At 39.5% G+C, this 24,431-nt stretch overlaps 1 long non-coding RNA gene across 1 annotated transcript in view; it reads right to left on the minus strand.

Moving 5' to 3' along the window:
- Window positions 1-24,431, minus strand: part of LOC139037500 (uncharacterized) — a 152,413-nt gene that overhangs the window by 40,559 nt on the left and 87,423 nt on the right. The window contains exon 2 of the long non-coding RNA XR_011490363.1: window positions 15,969-16,122. This is a non-coding gene — a long non-coding RNA (uncharacterized lncRNA). The remainder of the gene's footprint in view (window positions 1-15,968; window positions 16,123-24,431) is intronic.

Raw genomic sequence — 24,431 nt, forward strand, 5'->3', positions numbered from 1 at the left:
AGAAAATTACAGAGGAAGGTAAACTTCCAAACTCATTATATGAGGCCACCATCACTCTAATACCAAAACCTGACAAAGATGTCACAAAAAAAGAAAACTACAGGCCAATATCACTGATGAACATAGACGCAAAAATCCTTAACAAAATTTTAGCAAACAGAATCTAACAACATATTCAAAAGATCATACATCATGACCAAGTGGGCTTTATGCCAGGGATGCAAGGATTCTTCAATATCTGCAAATCAATCAATATAATACACCACATTAACAAATTGAAAAATAAAAACTATATGATTATCTCAATAGATGCAGAGAAAGCCTTTGACAAAATTCAACATCCATTTATGATAAAAATCCTCCAGAAAGCAGGAATAGAAAGAACATACCTCAACATAATAAAAGCTATATATGACAAACCCACAGCAAGCATCACCCTCAATGGTGAAAAATTTAAAGCATTTCTGCTAAAGTCAGGAACAAGACAAGTGTGCCCAACTCTCACTACTACTACTCAACATAGTTTTGGAAGTTTTGGTCACAGCAACCAGAACAGGAAAAGAAATAAAAGGAATCCAGATTGGAAAAGATGTAAAACTCTCACTGTTTGCAGAGGACATGATCCTCTACATAGAAAACCCTAAAGACTCTACCAGAAAATTAATAGAGCTAATCAATGAATATAGTAAAGTTGCAGGATAGAAAATCAACACACAGAAATATCTTGCATTCCTATACACCAGCAATGAGAAAACAGAAAGAGAGATTAAGGAAATAATTCTGTTCACCATTGCAATGAAAAGAATAAAATACTTGGGAATATATCTACCTAAAGAAACAAAAGACCTATATATAGAAAATTATAAAACACTGTTGAAAGAAATCAAAGAGGACACAAATAGATGGAGAAATATACCATGTTCATGGATCAGAAGAATCAATATAGTGAAAATGAGTATGCTACCCAAAGTAATCTATAGATTCAATGCACTCTCTATCAAGCTACCAATGGTATTTTTTCAGAGAACTAGAAGAAATAATTTCACAATTTGTTTGAAAATACAAGAAACCCTGAATAGCCAAAGCAATCTTGAGAAAGAAGAATGGAACTGGAGGAATCAACCTGCCTGACTTCAGGCTCTACTACAAAGTCACAGTCATCAAGACAGTATGGTACTGGCACAAAGACAGAAATATAGATCAATGGAACAAATAGAAAGCCAAGAGATAAATCCACATACCTATGGACACCTTATCTTTGACAAAGGAGGCAAGGATATACAATGGAGAAAAGACAATCTCTTTAACAAGTGGTGCTGGGGAAACTGGTCAACCACTTGTAAAAGAATGAAACTAGAACACCTTCTAACACTATACACAAAAATAAACTCAAAATGGATTAAAGATCTAAATGTAAGACCAGAAACTATAAAAATCCTAGAGGAAAACATAGGCAAAACACCCTCCGACATAAACCATAGCAGGATCCTCTATGACCCACCTCCCAGAATATTGGAAATAAAAGCAAAAATAAACAAATGGGACCTATTAAAATTAAAAGCTTCTGCACAACAAAGGAAACTATAAGCAAGGTGAAAAGACAGCCTTCAGAATGGGAGAAAATAATAGAAAACAAAGCAACTGACAAAGAATTAATCTCAAAAATACACAAGCTAAAAAAAAGAAAAAGAAAAAATATACGAGCAACTCCTGAAACTCAATTCCAGAAAAATAAACGACCCAGTCAAAAAGAGGGCCAAAGAACTAAACAGACATTTCTCCAAAGAAGACATACAGATGGCTAACAAACACATGAAAAGATGCTCAACATCACTCATTATCAGAGAAATGCAAATCAAAACCACAATGAGGTACCATTTCATACCAGTCAGAATGGCTGCTATCCAGAAGTCTACAAGCAATAAATGCTGGAGAGGGTGTGGAGAAAAGGGAACCCTCTTACACTGTTGGTGGGAATGCAAACTAGTACAGTCACTATGGAAAACAGTGTGGAGATTCCTTAAAAAACTGGAAATAGAACTGTCATATGACCCAGCAATCCCACTCCTGGGCATACACACCAAGGAAACCAGAATTGAAAGAGACACATGTACCCCAATGTTCATCACAGCACATTTCATAATAGCCAGGGCATGGAAGCAACCTAGATGTCCATCAGCAGACGAATGGATAAGGAAGCTGTGGTACATATACACAATGGAATATTAGTCAGCCATTAAAAAGAATACATTTGAATCAGTTCTAATGAGATGGATGAAACTGGAGCCCATTATACAGAGTGAAGCAAGCCAGAAAGAAAACACCAATACAGCACACTAACATATATATATGGAATTTAGAAAGATGGTCATGATAATCCTGTATGCGAGACAGCAAAAGAGACACAGATGTATAGAACAGTCTTTTGGACTCTGTGGGAGAGGGTGAAGGTGGGATGATATGGGAGAATGGCATTGAAACATGTAAATTATCATATGTGAAATGGATTGCCAATCCAGGTTTGATGCATGATAAAGGGTGCTTGGTGTTGGTGCACTGGGATGATCCAGAGGGATGGGATGGGGAGGGAGGAGGGAGAGGGGTTCAGGATGGGGAACACATGTACACCCATGGTGGATTCATGTCAATGTATGGCAAAACCAATACAATATTGTAAAGTTAAAAAAAAAATGTACTGGAATTCTCAGGGACTTCTAAGATTGGACAAATGTGTGTTATACTGGTTAGCCAAGATTCAAGAAGATTTGAAAGAGAGTTAGGAAGTCACTGACAGCCTTGTGGAGGGGTCTCAGAATAATTTGAGATTTACATTTTGAAATCTTAATTCAAGTCACAGCAAAATTTTAACAAAATAATGCTCACCTAAGGTTATCCTATCCTGAAAGTAATTCCCTATTAAAACAACGTCATTCCACATACAATAGGATCATCTTTCCAAATTTTGTTTTTGATGCCCCAAGGTCATCCAACTTCTCTATTAATTAGTTTATCATTTATCACTGAAATACAGAAAGATAGACTTGAGAAGTTGCCAAATCAGGAAACATGTTTATTTCCTTGCACCCACCTTTTGTTTGAGGGGTGGGGTGGGGAACTCTTGCCATGTCTTTAGCCCTTCTAAAGTAGGGCTAAAGTAGATAGTAGAGTAGGAATGAATATTATTTTTTCAGAGATTATTTTGGGGAAGGCCCAAATTCAAGAAGGAAGTCATTTGCCTAAAGTCCTCCAGCCAGTGCAGTCTCAGAATCAGAGACAGAAATAAGATAACAATTTCTTAACACTCACTTCAAGAAGTTCATCTCGAAGCTGTTTTCACAAGTTATATTGGACACAACACACTGCAAAACACTATCCAATTTCCAAATATTTGTACTGAACTTTTATCTGATCAGGTAGCATTTAAGAAACTAATCATCTATATGAAGTTCTAGAAATTTTCTTTTTATACCATGGTCTGGTGTGGACTACTGATTTACTGAAAAGGAAGCAGTGAAGAAAGAGGAAATCAAAGCAAACTGCTGACTTGTCACGGAGTGTGTCTGGGATCAACGATGTTTGTTTGAACTCAGTCAAGTTGGCAGCCCTGGGCCCCATGCATTGCTTCCTGTTCCAACTCCACAGCACACAAGATATTCGGCATCCATCCACATGAGGTCATGGAGGAGGGAGCTGTGTTGACCTTCCTGAGGTGGGTAAGAGTCTCTGTTTCAGGGTGGAGGCCCCAAATTCAGAGTTGAGAGAGAATGTGTCCAGAACTCCTGGTGACTGATATACCATCTCGAGCTAGACAAGGAGAATAACTAATAATAACTAGTATCTACTGAACATTGAGTATACCAGCAGCTTTTTAAAATACTTTATGTGGATCAGTTCATTTAAGCCTCTTAACAAATCCATGCCAAATAAGGAAACTGAGATGTGGAGAAGATAAGAAACTTGCTCAAGTTCATGCAAAAAATAAGTAGCAAAGGAAGGCAGCACATTCAGGTGGTTGACTTGGAGGCTAAACTCTCCATCATTCTGTCATATTAGCTCACTCCTCAATGCAGATCATAAGCTCCAGTTAAGGGACAGAATTCTTCCAAGACACCATGTTAGTGGGAAGAGAGTTATTGCTTAATTATTATGATGTATACCATATTTCATAACATAATTATAAAATGTCTTTCATAACTATATGAAATAAAGATCACAAATGAAGGTGTCATTTAATCAGATATATTGAGTACAACAAAACCAATCTCTAGGAAAAACAAAAAAATTGGGAAATGGGCTTAGCCTGAAGGAGCTTGCATGCAGAAGGTGTGTGTGTATGTGCGTGTGCACTCAGTTGTGTCTGACCCTTTTGTGACCCCCAGGACTGTAGCCTGCCAGGCTTTTATGTCCATGGGATTCTCCAGGCAAAGAATACTGGAGTGGTTTGCTCTATCCTACTCCAGGGGAATTTTCCCGACTTGGAGGTTGAACTTGTGTCCCTTGCATCTCCTGCATTGGCAGGCAGGTTCTTTACCACTGTGCCACCTGGGAGGCCCAATCAGAAGGTATTACAACTGATATCAAAGAGGCAGAAATATCTTTTGGAAACCTGCCATTGAGAAGCATGTCTGTAATCACCAGAAAATGGAGTGCCCACATGATTTCTGATGCTGAGGCTTCCCCCAAGGGATTAACACCAGAGCTGTTGAAAAAGAACATCTGTTTTCTATTTTTCTTGTTTTTTCTGAAGTTCTAGGACAACTTCCAAGCCTTTTGGGTCTCACTGACACAGTTGTCGCATGACACAGAAGATACATTCTAGTGAGGGAAATAAAAATCAGATGGGAAACCTCTGCATAACTCCACTGTGTATAATTTGTTTTGTCACCTTTTCTTTGGCTGCATTAGGGAAAGTGGTAGTAAATTCTCCAAGCTGTTTTCTCTTAGGGAAACTATAAGGCATTATATCTAAGCAATTTTCACTTAAGGTAACAATGTGAAACAGACTTGCAGAATAAGAGGCTCCATCTAAAACAATCCATCAGTCATTACCTTCATGTACTGAAGACAAGTTCAACACAATACAAGGACCAGGTGAAGGTCCCAAGAAAACTGTTGTATAAGCACAGTCACTGATCCTCAAGGACTTTGCAGTTTGGTTAGAGACAGAAAGTTCTATATGACACTCTAGAAGACTGAGGTAATAAAATGCAAAATGGGAATTGTTATCTATGGGGGTTTAAAGAAAGGAGAGGTGACAGAGAGCTAGGTAACCAAGGAGGGCACTGATAAGGAAGTAGAGATGAGGGTGTGTGGGTGCACTCCGTGTGTGTGTGTGTGGTGGGGGATGTGAGTACTAAAGAGCATGAGGTTCAAGGCTCTGTTATGGTGTAAGAGCCAAAGCAGGCATCTGTGTTCTTCAACTATAGGAATTTATTTTGCCATTGTGACTATATCATTCCACCTTTCTGCTCTTTTCTTTGCGGAATTGCCAGCTGACCTAAATACCCTGCCAGTGGATGCTGTGTCCTCTTAAACACTGGGAAAGTTTGGACAAGCTAATTTTTTTAGCTAGCCCCTGAGTTATTAAAAAGACTGAGGTCCAAAGAAAACTAAGGCATATTTGAAAGTTGCCAGGAAAATAGATCTAAAAAGAAGCAAGTGTAAATGCAGTAGTGAAGTAGCTGGTACTACTGTAACTTTCAAGGCACTGTACTGTAAAATTAAAAATGTTTTCTTTTTTTTGTTTTTTTATGCATTATTTGTGTGAAAAGTATTATAAAGCTTATTACAGTACTATATAAACAATTTTGTTAGTTGAGTACTTAGGTTAACATTGTTGGACTTTTGAACAAATTGAACTTACAAATATGCACTTGGAACAGAACTCATTCATATGTAGGGGGCTTACTGTACACTATCATGGCTTTTTGAGAAGTATTTGTGATACATCTATATGTAGTGTACAGACAATGTTGGGTGGGCATAAGAATTCAGTGACCTCCCAGGAGAGATGACGGTGGTCCTGTATGAGATAAGGACCAGTACTTTAACATAGAAAACACAGAAACAATGATGCTCAGGAAAATTTCAAGAAATCAGTCTTAGTTTGTGTACTGGAAGGAAGGAAGGAACGAAGGAAGGAAGGAGGAATAGAAGGGAATGGCCCAGTAGGAGAAAGTTGTGTCAACACTGTGGGGTATTTTCTCAAGATTTACACAGTGGGCCTCTAGAAAAAGCCACAAGTTTGTCAGCTTTATTCTGGCTACTTTTTAGGGACTTTGAAGAATTTTCTTTTAGGACAATGCTGAAGTTTCTTAACAACTAATTTATGACACATATTTTCTTAAAAAACCCACATAGTGTCTTATTCTTTTCCTCCTCTGGCTCCCCATCTGGCTTCAGAATGCTCATGGCTCTCTCTTCTCTATAGCAAGGGGTGCGCGCGCGTGCGTGTGTGTGTGTGTGTGTGATTTCAGCCTGGTGAGCATAAGAACTTCTGGAAAAATTACTAAATTCTAAATTTATAGGGAAGGAATGGTTTTCTAGGGATCAGAACGAGGTCTCTTGAACATGGCAAAATTGTGCAACCTGCTCAATTGGTGGTGGTTTAGTCGCTAAGTCATGTCCGACTCTTGTGACCGCATGGACTACAACCTGCCAGGCTCCTCTGTCCATAGGATTCTCCAGGCAAGAATACTGGAATGGGTTGCCATTTCCTTCTCCAGGAGATCTTCCCAACCCAGGAATTGAACCCAGGTCTCCTGTATTGCAGGCAGATTCTTTACCAACTGAGCTACAAGGGAAGCCCAATTATGGTCATGAAGCCAGTAATGTGGTCTTTTGCACACTTTCCTAGAATCTGGGCCCTTCACTCCATCACAAGAAACATATAAAGCCTTTCCCTGGGTAGCATCACCATCTTCTACTTTCCTGATAAATACCTGAAACTCTGTATCCTAACCCCCAGTCTCCTCTCTGGCAAAATTGCCCTGTGTGATCATAAGACCTTGCTTATGGCTAGCTGCTACTTTGGAAAAGATCTGATGATTTAATGGTGCCCCCCAGTCTTTTTCAATTTAAAGGAAGCATTAACCTAAATTTAATGGCCCTGAGTTTGGTGGGGTGTGCATGAATACAAGTATTCATTCACGAGCTGGTTTGTCTTAGAAAAAATTTCAGGACAATGTCTAGAAACTCTTATGGGGTCTTTTCTCTTTTTCCAGTTGATAAACACTCCATAGGCATCAGCCAGACTGTTGAACCCTGGGGTGAAAAGATGAAAGGGGCTTGTGTAGCACAATGTCTTGTCCTTGGGGAGATCACAGTTCAGTCAGAGAAATATACGTATAAACCCTGCTACTGACTTATATTAGGAATCTGAAGTAGGTGAGAAATTGTATTCTGGTTGGTGAGGGAAGAAAAAGGGCCTGTGTGCTTTTGCTTGAGAAAATATTGAGAAAGAATTCTCTCCTTTACCTCCTTCACTGGGAAGCATTGGAAGAGAACTAAAATGAAAGCCCAGAGGGGTGAACACTAGTTTTACTATCTTGAAGCAGAAAAGCAACTGGTGAAAGTTTCCCTAGAAAGCAGCCTCCTCTTGAGGCCTGAGGCCAGGATGGCAGATGCTGTGCACTTAACACACATGGGTGTTTAAGAGTCTGAGCCATTGTTCCTGGTCTGCACCATGCTGGGTTTGCCACAACTGCCTTGGTGTGAACAGCTCTTCCTGATGATGGATGTTGGCACTGGTGTGGGGTGGGGATGAGAGAGACAAATATGGAAAAATGGGAGTTCCCTCAGCACAGCCCTGAGGACAAGAAGGAAAATGCAGTGCATAGCTCCCTCTGACTGCAGCTCCCTAAAACATACCTTCAGGTTTTTCAGTTGCCTCTTTCAAAACAGGTCCTGGGATTTACAAATGGACCTAAGAAGGGATGGCTAGATTCAAAGGAGGGCCATTTAACTTTCTAAAACATTCTGCTCCTCTCCCTTCGTGTTTTTAGCTCCCACTGTTTGGAACATTGGTGCAATGGCTTCCCTGGTGGCTCAGACAATAAAGAATCTGCCTGCAACACAGGAGACCCAGGTTCTATCCCTGAGTCAGGAAGATTCCCTGAAGAAGGGAATGCAACCCAATCCAGTATTCTTGCCTGAAGAATCCCATGGACAGAGGAGACTGTCCATGGGGTCGCAAAGAGTCCTACACGACTGAGGGACTAATGTTAAGTTGGTGCAAAAGTAATTGCAGTTTTGCATTGTTTGGCTTTGCTGTTTGATATTAGAATATATTCCTAAATAAATGTGCTTACAATGAAATGTGGTTAAAATGATGTTCTACATCATTTTAATGTGCACTTCTCATGTTATTTTTTTTGCTAATGACATTACTTGCTGTTTATTTTATATTTATTTTAGACTAGGGAAATACTGTTAGAAAAAAAAGCAAACTCATGTGATTTTCTTATTTGAGTTCAAAATGATTGTAAAGCAGCAGACAACTCACAACATCAACAATGCTTTTGGCAGGAACAGCTAAAGAACATGCAGTGCAGTGGTGGTTCAAGAAGTTTTACAAAGGAGATGGCAACCTTGAAGATACGATGTGCAGCGGCCGGCCAACAGAAGTTGATAACCAATTGAGGGGATCACCGAAACTGATATTGTTACAACTACATGAGAAATTGCCAAAGAACTCGACATCAACCATTCTGTGGTCATCTCAATGTGAAGCAAATTGGAAATGTGAAAAAGCTCAATACGTGGGTGCCTCATGAGCTGGCCAAAAATTTTAAAAAATCATCATTTTGAAGAGTCATCTTTTATTCTATGCAATAACAAACTATTTCTCAATTAGATTGTGACATGTGACTAAAAGTGGATTTTATATGACAACCAGTGATAACCAGTGCAGTGGTTGGACAGAGGAGAAGCTGTAAAACACTTTCCAAAGTCAAATTTGCACCAAAGAAAGGTCATGGTCACTGAAGGTGGTCTGTTGCATCTGATCCACTACAGCTTTCTGAATCCCAGTGAAAACCATTACATCTGAGAGGTATGCTCTGTAAATCAATAAGATGCACCAAAAACTTCAATGGCTGCAGCTAGCACTGGTCTACAGAAAGAGTCCAATTCTTCTCCACAACACCTGACAGCTTCATTTTGAACCAAAGCTTCAAAAAAGTTGAATGAATTGGGTTATAACATTTTGCCTCATCTGCCATATTCACTTGACCTCTTACCAACCGATTACCACTTCTTGAAGCATCACAACAACATTTTGCAGGGAAAAACACTTCCACAACCAACAGGAGGAAGAAAATGCTTTCATCAAAAAGTCTACAAACAATAAACACTAGAGAGGGTGTGGAGTAAAGGGGGCCTTCTTACATTGCTGGTGGGAATGCAAACTGGTACAGTCATTGTGAAGAACTTGTGGAAATTCCTTAAAAAAGTGGGAATACAAATGCTATGCAACCCAGCATACCTCCTGAGGAAACTGGAATTGAAAGAGACACATGTACCCATAAGTTTTTTTTTAATTTATTTTTTTATTGAAGGATAATTGCTTTACAGAATTTTGTTGTTTTCTGTCAAACTTCAATATGAATCATCCATAGGTATAAATATATCCCCTCCCTTTTGAGCCTCCCTCCCATCTCCCTCCCAATCCCACCCCTCTAGGTTGATACAGAGCCCCTTTTTGAGTTTCCTGAGCCATACAGCAAATTTCTGTTGACTATCTGTTTTATGTATGCTAATGTAAGTTTCCATGTTACTCTTTCAATACATCTCACCCTCTCCTCCCCTCTGTTCATGTCCATAAGTCTATTCTCTATGTCTGTTTCTCCATTGTTGCCCTGTAAATAAATCCTTCAGTACCATTTTTCTAGATTCTGTATATGTGTGTTAGAATACAATATTTGTTTTTCTCTTTCTGACTCACTTCACTCTGTATAATAGGTTCTAGGTTCATCCACTTCATTAAAAATGACTCAAATGCATTCCATTTGAAGGCTGAGTAATATTCCATTGTGCATATATAGCACAACTTTTCATCCATTCATCTGTCGATGGACATCTAGGTTGCTTCCATGTTCTAGCTACTGTAAATAGTGCTGCAATGAACAATGGGGCACATGTGTCTTTTTCAACCCTGGTTTCCTCAGGGTATACACCTAGGAGTGGGATTGCTGGGTCATATGGTGGTTTTATTTCTAGTTTTTAAAGGAATCTCCATACTGTCTTCCATAGTGGCTGTATCAATTTATATTCTCATCAACAGTGCAAGAGTGTTCCCTTGTCTCCACACCCTCTCCAGCATTTATTGTTTGTAAACATTTTGATGATGGTCATTCTGACTGGGGTGAGGTGATATCTCATTGTAGTTTTGATTTGCATTTCTCTGGTAATGAGTAATGTTGAGCATCTTTTCATGTGTTTGTTAGCCATCTGTATGCCTTCTTTGGAGATATGTCCGTTTAGATCTTTTCCCCACTCTTTGATTTGGTTGTTTGTTTTTCTGGTATTGAGCTGTATGAGCTGCTTGTATATATTGGAAATTAATCCTTTGTCAGTTATTTCATTTGCTATTATTTTCTCCCATTGTGAGGGTTGTCTTTTAACCTTGCTTATAGTTTCCTTTGCTGTGCAAAAGCTTTTAAGATTAACCAGGCTCCACTTGTTTACTTTTGTTTTTATTTCCATTACTCTAGGAGGTGGGTCATGTAGGATCTTGCTTTGATTAATGTCATTGAGGGTTTTGCCTATGCTTTCCTGCAATAATTTTAGTTTCTGGTCTTACATTTAGGTCTTTAATTCATTGTAAGTTTGTGTATGGTGTTAGGAAGTGTTCCAATTTCATTCTTTTACATGTGGCTGTCCAGTTTTCCCAGCACTATATACATATATATAGTATATTATATATATATATATTTTATATATATATATATATTTTTATGTATACATAGCATACATAGTATATATATATATATATATATATATATATATATATTTTTTTTTTTTTTTTTTTTCCTCCCCAGCACCATATATTGAAGAGGCTATCTTTGCCCCATTGTATATTCTTGCCCCCTTTGTCAAAAATAAGGTGCCCATAGGTGCATGGGTTTATTTCTGGGCTTTCTATCTTGTTGCATTGATCTATATTTTTGTTTTTGTGCCAGTACCATACTGTCTTCATGACTGTAGCTTCATAGTATAACCTGAAGTCAGGAAGGTTGACTCCTTCAACTCCATGCTTCTATCTCAAAACTACTTTGGCTATGTGGGGTCTTCTGTGTTTTCACATGAATTGTGAAATTTTTTGTTCTAGTTCTGTGAAAAATGCCATTGGTAATTTGATAGGGATTACATTAAATCTGTAGATTGCATTTCATACTATAGTCATTTTCACAATATTAATTCTTCCTACCCAGGAATGTGGACTATCTCTCCATCTGTTTATGTCATCTTTGATTTCTTTCATTGGTGTCTTATAATTTTCTGTGTATAGTTCTTTTTTCTCCTTAGGTAAGTTTATTCCTAGATATTTATTTCTTTTTGTTGTAATGGTGAATGGGATTGATTCCTTAATTGCTCTTTCTGATTTTTCATTGTTAGTATATAGAAATGCAAGTGATTTCTGCATATTGATTTTGTACCCTGCAACTTTTCTAGGGTTTCACTGATTAGCTCTAGTAACTTTCTGATATTCTCTTTAGGGTTTTCTATGTACAGTATCATGGCATCTGCAAACAGTGAGAGCTTTACTTCTTTTCCCATCTGGATTCCTTTTATTTCTTTTTCTTCTCTGATTGCTGTAGATAAGACTTTCAGAACTATGTTGAATAATAGTGGTGAAAGTGAATAACCTTGTCTGGTTTCTAATCTTAGGGAGAATGCTTTCAGTTTTTCACCATTGAGAATAACGTTTGCTGTAGGCTTATCATATATGGCCTTTACTATGTTGAGGTAGGTTCCTTCTATGCCCATTTTTTGAAGAGTTTTAATCATAAATGGGTGCTGAATTTTGTCAAAGTCTTTTTCTACATCTATTGAGATGATCACATGGTTTTTATCTTTCAATTTGTTATTATGGTGTATCACATTGATTGATTTGCATATATTGAAGAATCTTTGCATTCCTGGAATAAACCCAACTTGATCATGGTGTATGAACTTTTTGATGTGTTGCTGAATTCTCTTTGCTAAAATTTTGCTGAGGATTTTTGCATCTATGTTCATCAGTGACATTTGCCTATAGTTTTCTTTTTGTGTGTTGTCTTTGTCTGATTTTGGTATCAGGGTGATGGTGGCCTTGTAGACTGTGCTTCAAAGTGTTCCTTCATCTGCAAATTTTTGAAAGAGTTTTAGAGAATAGACAATAGCTCTTCTCTAAATGTTTGATAGGATTCTGCTGTGAAGCCATCTGGTCCTGGGCTTCTGTTTTGGAGACATTTTTGATCACAGCTTCAATTTCAGTGCTTGTAATTGGGTTGTTCATAATTTCTATTTCTTCCTGGTTCAGTCTTGGAAGGTTGAACTATTCTAAGAACCTGTCCATTTCTTCCAGGATATCCATTTTTTGCCATACAGTTGTACACAATGGTCTCTTATAATCCTTTTTATTTCTGCATTTTCTGTTGTAACCTCTCCTTTTTCATTTTTAATTTTGTTGATTTGACTCTTCTCTCTTTTTTTCTTGATGAGTCTGGATAAAGGTTTGTTAATATTGTTTATCTTCTCAAAGAACCAGCTTGTAGTTTTACTAATCTTTACTATTGGTTCTTTCATCTCTTTTTCATTTATTTCTGCTCGAATATTTATGATTTCTTTCCTTAAACTAATTCTGGTTTTTGTTGTTGTTGTTGTTGTTGTTGTTGTTGTTGTTTTCCAGTTGTTTTAGGTATAAAGTAAGGTTGTCTATTTGATGTTTCTCTTGTTTCTTGAGGTAGGATTGTATTGCTATAAACTTTCCTCTTAGAACTGTTTTAGCTGCACCCCATAGGTGTTGAGTTGTCATGTTTTCATTGTCATTTGTTTCTAGAAATTTTTTGATTTTCCTTTTGATTTCTTCAGTAACCTGTTGGTTATTTAGAAATGTGTTGTTTAATCTCCACATGTTTGTGTTTGCTACAGTTTTTTTTTCTTGCAATTGATGTCTAGTCTCATAGCGTTGTGGTCAGAGAAGATACTTGATATGATTTCAATTTTCTAAAATGTACTGAGGTTTGATTTGTGACCCAAGATGTGGTCTATCCTGGAGAATGTTCCATGTGCACTTGAGAAGAAGGTGTATTCTTCCGCATTTGGATAGAATGTCCTGAAGATATCAATGAGATCCATCTCATCTAATGTATCATTTAAGAGTTGTGTTCCCTTATTAATTTTATGCTTTGATGATCTGTTGATTGGTGTGAGTGGGGTGTTAAAGTCTCCTACTATTATTGTGTTATTGTCAATTTCTCCTTTTATGTCTGTTAGTGTTTGTCTTATATATTGAGGTGCTCCTATGTTGGGTGCCTAGATATTTACAATTGTTATGTCTTCCTCTTGAATTGATCCCTTGATCATTATGTAGTGTCCTTCCTTATCTCTTGTAATTTTCTTTATTTTAAGGTTTATTTTGTCTGATATGAGGATTGCTACTCCAGCTTTCTTTTGCTTCTCATTTGCATGCAATATATTTTTCCATCCTGTCACTTTCAATCTATATGTGTCTTGAGGTCTGAAGTAAGTTTCTTGTAGACAGCATATATATGGATCTTGTTTTTGTACCCATTCAGCCAGTCGGTGTCTTTTGGTTGGAGCATTTAAATCCATTTACATTGAAAGTAGTTATTGATACATACGTTCCTATTGCCAATTTCTTAATTGGGGTGGATTTTGTAGGTCTTTTTTCTTCTCTTGTGCTTCTTGATTATATGAGTCTGTTTACATTCGTTGTAAAGCTGGTGTGGTGGTACTGAATTCTCTCAACTTTTGCTTGTCTGAAAATCTTCTTATTTCTCCATCAATTTTGAATGAGATCCTTGCCAGGTACAGTAATCTTGGTTGTAGATTTTTTCCTTTCAGTACTTTAAATATATCCTGCCATTCCCTTCAAGCCTGCAGTTTCTGCTGAAAGATCAGCTGTTAAGCATATGGGGTTTCCCTTGTATGTTACTTGTTGCTTCTCCCTTGCTGTTTTTAATAGTCTTTCTTTGTGCTTAGTCTTTGTTAGTTTGGTCAGTATGTGTCTTGGAGTGTTCCTCTTTGGTTTATCCTGTATAGGTGTCTTTGTGTCTCTTGGATTTGACTGGCTATTTCCCTTTCCATGTTGGGGGAATTCTCAACTGTAATCTCTTCAAAAACTTTCTCATACCTTTTCTTTTTCTCTTCTTCTTCTGGGACTCCTATAATTCAAATGTTTGTGCATTTGATATAGTCCCAGAAGTCTCTGAGACTGTCCTCAATTCTTTTCATTCTTTTTACTTTATTCTGCTCTTCAAAAATTATTTCTACCATTTTATCTTCCAGCTCACTGATTTGTTCTTCTGCTTCAGATATTCTGCTATTAATTCCTTCCAGAGTATTTTTTGTCACTCTGCTTATTTAACTTATATGCAGAGTACATCATGAGAAATGCTGGGCTGGATGAAGCACAAGCTGGAAGCAAGACTGCCAGGAGAAATATCAATAACCTCAGATATGCAGATGACACCACCCTTATGGCAGAAAGTGAAGAACTAAAGAGCATCTTGATGAAAGTGAAAGAGGAGAGTGAAAAAGTTTGCTTAAAGCTTAACATTCAGAAAACTAAGATCATGACATCTGGTCCCATCACTTCATGGCAAATAGATGGGAAAACAGTGGAAACAGTGGCTGACTTTATTTTTCTGGGCTTCAAAATCACTGCAGATGGTGATTGCAGCCGTGAAATTAAAAGACACTTGCTCCTTGGAAGAAAAGTTATGACCAACCTAGATAGCATATTAAAAAGCAGAGACATTACTTTGTCAACAAAGGTCTGTCTAGTCAAGGCTATGGTTTTTCCAGTAGTCATGTATGGATGTGAGAGTTGGACTATAAAGAAAGCTGAGTGCTGAAGAATTGATGCTTTTGAACTGTTGGAGACTCTTGAGAGTCCCTTGGATTGCAAGGAGATCCAACCAGTTCATCCTAAAAGAGATCAGTCCTGGGTGTTCATTGCAAAGACTGATGTTGAAGCTGAAACTCCAATACTTTGGCCACCTCATGCGAAGAGCTGACTCATTGGAAAAGAACCTGATGCTGGGAAAGATTGAGGGCAGGAGGAGAAGGGGATGACAGAGGATGAGATGGTTGGATGGCATCACCGATTCAATGGACATTGTTTTCGGTGGACTCTGGGAGTTGGTGATGGACAGGAAGGCCTGGCGTGCTGTGGTTCATGGGGTCACAAAGAGTTGGACATGACTGAGTGACTGAACTGAACTGATGGCAAAAACCATCACAATATTATAAAGTAATTATCCTAAATTAAAATAAATAAATTAAAAAAAGAAAATGCTTTCTAAGTCACAAAGCATAGATTTTAATGCTACAGGAATAAACAAACTTATTTCTCATTGGCAAAAAATGTGTTGATTCTAATTTTTCCTATGTTGATTAATAAAAATATATTTGAACCTAGTTATAATGATTTAAAATTCATAGCCTGAAGCTGCAATTACTTTTTACCAGCCTAAACACTTTTCTGCCTCCCTTCGCTAAATGTTCTGATCCTCCATGGCTCAGCTGAATTCCTATTCCTTCCTATTCTTCCTCTTCCTGTCACATAATTATAGTTAACTTTGAACTCCCTTGCTTTGGGACTCCCATTTTGGAGGTTTGCATTGTCATTTAGATATCTTATGACTTTTTAATTGCTTTGCATGTGCTTACTTTGTCTTTCAAACTGCACAGAAAGGGATAATTATGGAACTCTTTTATGTGCACAATAGGGGGCTTACCTGGTGGCTCAGATGGTAAAAAATCTGCTGCAATGCTGGAGATCCAGGTTCCATCCCTGGGTTGAGAAGATCCCCTGGAGAAGGAAATGGCAACCCACTCTGGTATTCTTGCCTGGAGACTTCCATGGACAGAGGAGCCTAGAGGGTACAGTCCCTGTGGACAGAAAGAATCAGAGGTGGCTGAGCGATTAACACTTATTTACACTTATAGAAGGTACATAGTGCTCAGCCCATCATTGGGCCCTCGAGATAGAGGCTTGCTTGATTGACTTTGTGACAGCTTGCCGCATCAGACAACTAGAATGGGTGGAGTAGTGAAGACTCAAGACCGAGGGAAAATGCAGAGATAACGAGGATGATGATGAGAGTGTCAATTCCTAGGCAGGTGGATAAGAAATCTGGGGACCTTGAGGAAGAGAAAGGGATCTGGGGCTCTCAAGGAGGAGACAGGGGTCTGGAATTCTCAAGGAGAAGGAAAGGACAAATGCTTTTTTCCTACATTCCTTAGTAAGGATTATATAACAACAATGTGTCCTACTTAAGGACAAGTTTCTCCTTCCTGAAAACCTTCTGACTAATCCTGCTATCTTAAAATGTATATTATGGGAGTGGGTCTAGTAAGATCTTTACAAACTTGAGACATTCTTTTGATTTATTGTAATGACCAATTTAAAAGTATATAAGTCCCTTGCTAAGACTAGGGATTGGGGCACTCTCCGTCCCCCTTCTGATGTCTATGTCGGAAGTTTTCTCTGTCCCTTTTTATACTTTAATAAAATTCTGCTACACAAAAGCTCTCGAGTGATCAAGCCTGGTCTCTGGTCCTGAAGCTAAATCTTCTTCGGAGATCACGAGTCCAACACCGTTCACCATAAGCTACAATGATACTGGTGATTGGGACTCCAGAAAGTGTTCTGGTAACTATAAGTGCATATCATAGCTTCCTTACAGGTTTCATGTTGAAGTTTCTATTTCTTGAGATTGGGAAGGAAAAAAAAAATGTCCATGATCAGAGGAATGAGCATAAGTGAGCTATGAAATTCTCAGCCAGACATAGTCTGGATATCAAAACATGGTGTCATGTTTAGCCCTTGGCTGGCTCATTTCATCCTCGCCTATAGCTCAGTTGGCAAAGAATCTGCCTGCAATGCAGGAGACTCTGGTTTAATTCCTGGGTCAGGAAGTTCTCCTGGAGCAGGGATAGGCTACCCACTCCAGTATTCTTGGGCTTTCCTGGTGGCTCAGCTGGTAAAGAATCTGCCTGCAGTACAGGAGACCTGGGTTTGATCCCTGGGTTGGGAAGATCCCCTGGAGAAGGGAAAGGCTACCCACTCTAGTATTCTGGCCTGGAGAATTGCATGGACTGTCTAGTCCTTGGGATTGCAAAGAATTGGACACGACTGAGTGACTTTAACTGGGAACTTTAATACTTCACATGAAAGCACAAGGTCAGTCTGTTTCATTCACATGGATCTTGGTAAACCTTGCAAAAGAGTGGAGCATGTTTTCTATTCTTTCCCAGTCTGTAACACATTTGTGAATTTACTGGAATGCTCTGGGCCCACTCAAGACAGGAAATGAGTTTAGTGTTGGTGCATGATAGTGCTATTTCTGAAAATGAGATGTTCTGTGACCAGAAACATGCAGACAGCCACCCAAGAAGGAGCTCACATCTGGAGAAGTAAGAGCTGCTGCCAGCATTTCTCTCTGATGTGATAAACCTGAGGATGTGGACATGTGGCAAAATATTTTCCCTTTAGCAAAAAATTAAACCATAAGCAACGGAAGGAAGGAAAAAATTCTATAAATCTCTCATTTCCTGATCACCAACAGGGAGTACAAAGGTAAAAATACTGCAAGCTACACTCTCTAGAGCTTGACATCAAGGCTGAGGGCTTCTTGAGACTTTGTGGCTTAGCATGGGGGTTTCTATCACAGGCCCTGCAAGCAGTGTCATTCAGCTGGACCAGAGAAAATAATAGGAGTCCTAGGCAAAAAAAATTCCACGAAAAAAATCTTTACTTCTGATGTTAATATTAATAATGATAATGGTAAAAACAATAGAAACTAATTGAGCAACAGCTATGTGCTAGTAACCTGGCCTTGTTGCTTTATACATTCTAGTTCACATTATCTTCATGAAAGGTCCCTAAGGTAGTCACTAGCATTATCTCCATTCTACAGATAAGTGAACAGAGACATAGGCTTCCCTGGTGTCTCAGTGGTCAAGAATCTGCCAGTGCAGGAGCCAAGGGTTTGATCCCTGGGTTGAGAAGATCCTCTGGAGGAGGAAATGGCAGCCCACTTCAGTATTGCTGCCTGGAGAATCCCATGGACAGAGAAACTTGGCGGGCTAGAGTCCATGGGATCACAAAGAGTTGGACACGACTCAAGCAACTGAGCTTGCAGACACTCAAACAGAGGTACAGAGAGGACAAAAGACTTGTCTAAGGTTCAAGCATAATAAGTCAAGAAGGTAAACTCCAGTTTCTAGTCTCTATTCAAGTAAGTGGAATATAAAGATAGTCCTACTAAAAAGATGCAAACATTTATGTTTTTAGTAATCATGTCTAATTCTGTGGTTGTGTGATTACAAACACAATATCTCTAAGAAGGTATAAAGACACATAGCTCTAAGTCCTAATCTAGTTCCCAACTTGAGCATATTTAGATTGAGGCAAAGGTAGCAATGGAAGATCCCCTGGAAAAGGGATAGGCTACCCCCTCCAGTATTCTTGGGCTTCCCTGGTAACTCAGATGGTAAAGAATCTGCCTGAAGGCATGAGATCTGGGTTCAATCCCTGGTTTGGGAAGGTTCCCCTGGAGGAGGTCACGGCAAACCACTCCAGCATTCTTGTCTGGTGAATCCCATGGATAGAGGAGCCTGGTGGACTACAGTCCATAGGTTAGCAAAGACTCAGACTTGACTGAGTGACTTACTGAGTATGCATGCAAAGATAGCTAATCATAACTCTAAACAATCTCTTTAACTTGTAAGCTATTATTATTTGATCAGATTTAAAGCACTTAACCTGAATGAGAGACATGATGTACCCGAGGTGATAGTATAAACAGACACAAATATAGTAACTAGATTGTTCGAGAAGATGTGTCTTTTGGGTTTCTGAGATTATCTATGACATATCATTTTACACAAGATATTGCCCATGTTAGAAGTGTAGACCTCACAATAAAAGACTACATGTTTTTCATAAAATCCTGCTTGTTATGTCCTCTATGTAGTATAAAACGCAGCAAAATTCTACATATAAACTATAGTGTATCTGAGAATATATGAGAAAGATTAAATTCGATGGACATACTTCTGCTTAAAATGTCTTATCTTCTCAGCTCCTATGCTTCCTTGAAATTGCTCAGACTCCAATCACAGGTTGTTCAGCCACTCAGCCCTGTCTGACTCTTTGTGACCCCCTGAGCTGCAGTACACTTCCCTGTCCTTCATTACCTCTCAGAGTTTTCTCAAATTCATGTCCATTGAGCTGGTGATGCCATCCAATTATCTCATCCTCTGTCATCCCCTTCTTCTCTTGCCTTCAATCTTTCCCAGCATCAGGGTCTTTTCCAATGACTTAGTTCTTAGCATCAGGTGGCAAAAGTATTGAAGTTTCAGCTTAAGTATCAATCCTTCCAATGAATATTCAGGACCAGTTTCCTTTAGGATATGCTGGTTGGATCTCCTTACTGTCCAAGGGACTCTCAAGAGTCTTATCCAACACCACAGTTCAAAAGCATCAATTCTTCAGCACTCGGCTTTCTTTATAGTTCAACTCTCACATTCATACATGACTAAAGGAAAAACCATAGCCTTGACTAGATGGACTTTGTTGGCAAAGTAACATCTCTGCATTTTAATATGGTGTCTAGGTTAGTCATAACTTTTCTTGCAAGGAGCAAACATCTTTTAATTTCATGGTTGCAGTCACCACCTGCAGTGATTTGAGAGCCCCCTAAAATAAAGTCTCTCACTATTTCCACTGTTTCCCCATCTATTTGCCATGAAGTGATGGGACCGGTTGCCATGCTCTTAGTTTTCTGAATGTTGAGATTTAATCCAACTTTTTCACTCTTCTCTTTCATTTTCATCAAGAGGCTCTTTAGTTCTTCACTTTCTGCCATAGGGTGGTATCATCTGCATATCTGAGGTTATTGAATTTCTCTCAGCAGTCTTGATTCCAGGTTGTTCTTCATCCAGCCTGGCACTTCACATGATGTACTTTGCATAAAAGTTAAATAAGCAGGGTGACAATATACATTCTTGATGTGCTCCTTTCCCAATTTGGAACCAGTCTGTTGTTCCATGTCCAATTCTAACTGTTGCTTCTTGACCTGCATACAGATTTCTCAGGAAGCAGGTCTGGTCATCTGATATTCCCATCTCTTTAAGAATTTTCCTCAGTTTATTTTGATCCACACAGTCAAAGCCTTTGGCATAGTCAATAAAGCAGAAGTAGATGTTTTTCTGGAATTCTCTTACTTTTCCAACAATCTAATGGATGTTGGCAATTTGATCTCCGGTTCCTCTGCCTTTTCTAAATCCAGCTTGAACATCTGGAATTTCATGATTCATGTACTGTTGAAGCCTGGCTTGGAAAATTTGGGTATTAATTTGCTAGCATGTGAGATGAGTGCAATTGAATGATAGTTTGAACATTCTTGGGCTTCCCTGGTGGCTCAGAGGGTAAAGCAACTGCCTGCAATGTGGGAGACCTGGGTTCAATCACTGGGTCAGGAAGATCCTCTGGAGAAGGAAATGGCAACCCATTCCGGTATTCTTGCATGGAAAATCCCATGGACAGAGAAGCCTGGTAGGCTACAGTCCATGGGGGTCTCAAAGAGTTGGACATAACTGAGCAACTTCAATTTTGAGCATTCTTTGGCATTGCCTTTCTTTGGAACTGGAATGAGAACTGACCTTTTCCAGTTCTGTGGACACTGATGAGTTTTCCAAATTTGCTGGCATATTGAGTGCAGCACTTTCACAGCATCATCTTTTAGGATTTGAAAAATCTCAACTGGAACTCCATCACCTCCACTAGCTTTGTTCAAAATGATGCTTCCTAAGGCCCACTTGACTTCACATTCCAGGATGTCTGGCTCTAGGTGAGTGATCATGTCATCGTGATTATCTGGGTCGTGAAGATATTTTCTGTATAGTTCCTCTGTGTATTCTCACCACATCTTAATACCTTCTGCTTCTGTTAGGTCCATACCATTTCTGTCCTTTATTGAGCCCATCTTTGCATGAAATATTCCCTTGGTATCTCTAATTTTCCTGGAGAGATCTTTATTCTTTCCCATTCTATCATTTTCCTCCATTTCTTTGCATTGATCACTGAGGAAGGCTGTCTTATTTCCTTGTTATTCTTTGGAACTCTGCATCCAAATGGCTATATCTTTCTGTTTCTCCTTTGCCTTTAGCTTCTCTTCTTTTCTCAGCTATTTGTAAGTCCTCCTCAGACAACTATTTGCCTTTTTGCATTTCTTTTTCTTGGGGATGGTCATGATCACTGTCTCCTGTACAATGTCATGAACCTCCATCTATAGTTCTTCAAGCACTCTATCAGATCTAATACTTGAATCTATTTGTCCCTTCCACTGGATAATCATAAGGGATTTGATTTTGGTCATACCTGAATATGGAGAAGGCAATGGCAACCCACTCCAGTACTTTTGCCTGAAAAATCCCATGGATGGAGGAGCCTGGTAGGCTGCAGTCCATGGGGTTGAGAAGAGTCGGACATGACTGAACGACTTCACTTTCACGCATTGGAGAAGGAAATGGCAACCCACTCCAGTGTTCTTGCCTGGAGAGTCCCAGGGACGGCAGAGCCTGGTGGGGTGCCTGCCATCTATGGGTTTGCACAGAGTCAGACACGACTGGAGCAACTTAGCAGCAGCAGCAGCATACCTTAATGGTCTAGTGGTTTCCCCTACTTTCCTCAATTTAAGTCTGAATTTTGCAATAAGGAGTTCATGATCTGAGCCACAGTCAGCTCCTAGTCTTGTTTTTGCTGACTGTATAGAGCATCTCCATCTTTTGCTGCAAAAAATGTAATCAAGTTGATTTCTATATTGAGCACCTGGTGATGTCCATGTGTAGGGTCTTCTCTTATGTTGTTAGAAGAGGGTGTTTTCTATGACCAGTATGTTCTCTTGGCAAAACTCTATTAGCCTTTGCCCTGTTTCATTCTGTACTCCAAGGCCAAATTTGCCTATTACTCCTGGTGTTTCTTGACTTCCTACTTTTGCATTCCAGCCCCCTATAATGAAAAGGACATCTATTTGGGCGTTAGTTCCAGAAGGTCTTCATAGAACTGTTCAACTTCAGCTTCTTCAGCATTACTGGTCGGGTCATAGACTTGGATTACTGTGATATTGAATGGTTTGCCTTGGAAGTGAACAGAGATCATTCTGTCATTTTTGAGAATGCATCCAAGTACTGCATTTTGGACTCTTTTGTTGGCTATGATGGCTACTCCGTTTCTTCTAAGGGATTCTTGCCCACAGTAGTTGATATAATGATCATCTGAGTTTAATTCACCAATTCCAGTCCATTTTAGTTCCTGATTCCTCAAATGTCGATATTGACTCTTGCTATCTCCTGTTTGACCACTTCCAATTTGCCTTGACTCATGGACCTAACATTCAATGTTCGTAGGCAATATTCCTCTTTACAGCATTGGACTTTACTTCCATCACCAGTCACATCCACAACTGAGTGTTGTTTCTGCTTTGGCTCCATCTATTCACTCTTTATGGAGTTATTTCTCCACTGATCTCCAGTAGCATATTGAGCACCTACTGACCTTGGGAGTTCATCTTTCAGCATCATATCTTTTTGCTTTTCATACTGCTCATGGGATTCTCAAGGCAAGAACACATGAAGTGGTTTGCCATTCCCTTCTCCAGTGGACCACATTTTTTCAGAACTCTTCACCATGACCCATCCATCTTGGGTGGCCCTACACAGCATGCTTCATGGTTTCATTGTGTTAGACAAGGCTGTGGTCCATGTGATCAGATTGGTTCATTTTCTCTGATGTAGTTTTCAGTCTGTCTGCTCTCTGATGGAGAAGGATAAGCGGCTTATGGAAGCTTCCTGATGGGAGAGACTGACTGAGGGGGAAACTGGGTCTTGCTCTGATGGGTGGAGCCAAGCTCAGTAAATCTTTAATTCAATTTTCAATTGAAGGGTGGTGCTCTACTCCCTCCCTGTTATTTGACCTGAGGCCAAACTATGGTGGAGGTAATGAAGATAATGGCAACCTCCCAGTGCCCCCAACCTTGTAGCAGGCCAGTGTTCACCCATGCCTCCACTGGAGACTCCAGTACACTCATGGGCATGTCTCGGTCAGTCTCTTGTGGGGTAATTGCTTCTTTATTCTGGGTTCTGGTGCACACAAGTTTCTGTTTGTGCCAGTCCTGTGTTAAGTTCTGGTGGCTCTATGGTGGGGCTAATGGTGACCTCCTCCAAGAGGGCTTAAGCCATACCAAGGTCCACTGCTCCCAGAGCCCCTGTGCCACAGCAGTCCACTGCTGACCCACACCTCTTCAGGAGATACTCAAACACAGTTCTGTCTCAGTCTCTGTGGAGTCTCTTGGCCCTGGTGCACACAAGGTATGTTTGAGCCCTCTGAACATCTCTGGTGAATATGGGGTTTTATTACAAATGTGATTTTGCCCCTCCTACCATCTTGCTGGGGCTTCTCTTTCCTTGGACTGAGTCACCTTAGGCCAAACAATTAAGTCTGCAGAAAATTGGATTAAAGATTTACTGAGCATGGCCCTGTCCACTAGAGTGAGACCCAGTTTTCCCCACAGCCAGTCCTTCCTATCAGGAAGCTAACATAAGCCTCTTATCTACATCCATCAGAGGGCAGACAGAAGAAGCAAGAACTATAATCCCATAATCTCCAGAAGGAAAACCACAATCATAGAAAGTTAACCAAAATGATCACAGCCTTGTGTAACTCAGTGAAGTTAGGAGCCATGCCACGCAGGGCCACCCAAGACAGACGGATCATGGTGGAAAGTTCTAACAAAACATGGTCTGCTGGAGAAGGGAATGGCAAACCACTTCGGTCAGTATTCTTGCCAGTCACAGGAGACATCAAAATAGTTTAAAAAAAAAAAGTATATTTTATAATCTTTATCTTACTGACCTAACCCAAGGTACTTCATGCCATTGACAATAGCTTGGCTTCTGGGGCACCACTCTTTCGTAATTCCTCCTCCATCTCTCCAACATCTCCTTTCCAGTTCCCATTACAAGTCTACATCTTAGATGCTGTCATTCTACAAAGTTTTGTCCTTGATTTTCTCTTCTCACTCCATACCATTTCCCAGAGTGATCTCTTCCACCTCAAAAGCTTCTGGCGTTCTCTGTACAGTGGTGACATACAAATCTGGATCTCCTGGTAAGACTTTAGTCAGAAGCGGTAG

The sequence above is a fragment of the Odocoileus virginianus genome, chromosome 11, assembly GCF_023699985.2.
Source record: "Odocoileus virginianus isolate 20LAN1187 ecotype Illinois chromosome 11, Ovbor_1.2, whole genome shotgun sequence".
In the NCBI taxonomy this organism is placed as follows: domain Eukaryota; kingdom Metazoa; phylum Chordata; class Mammalia; order Artiodactyla; family Cervidae; genus Odocoileus; species Odocoileus virginianus.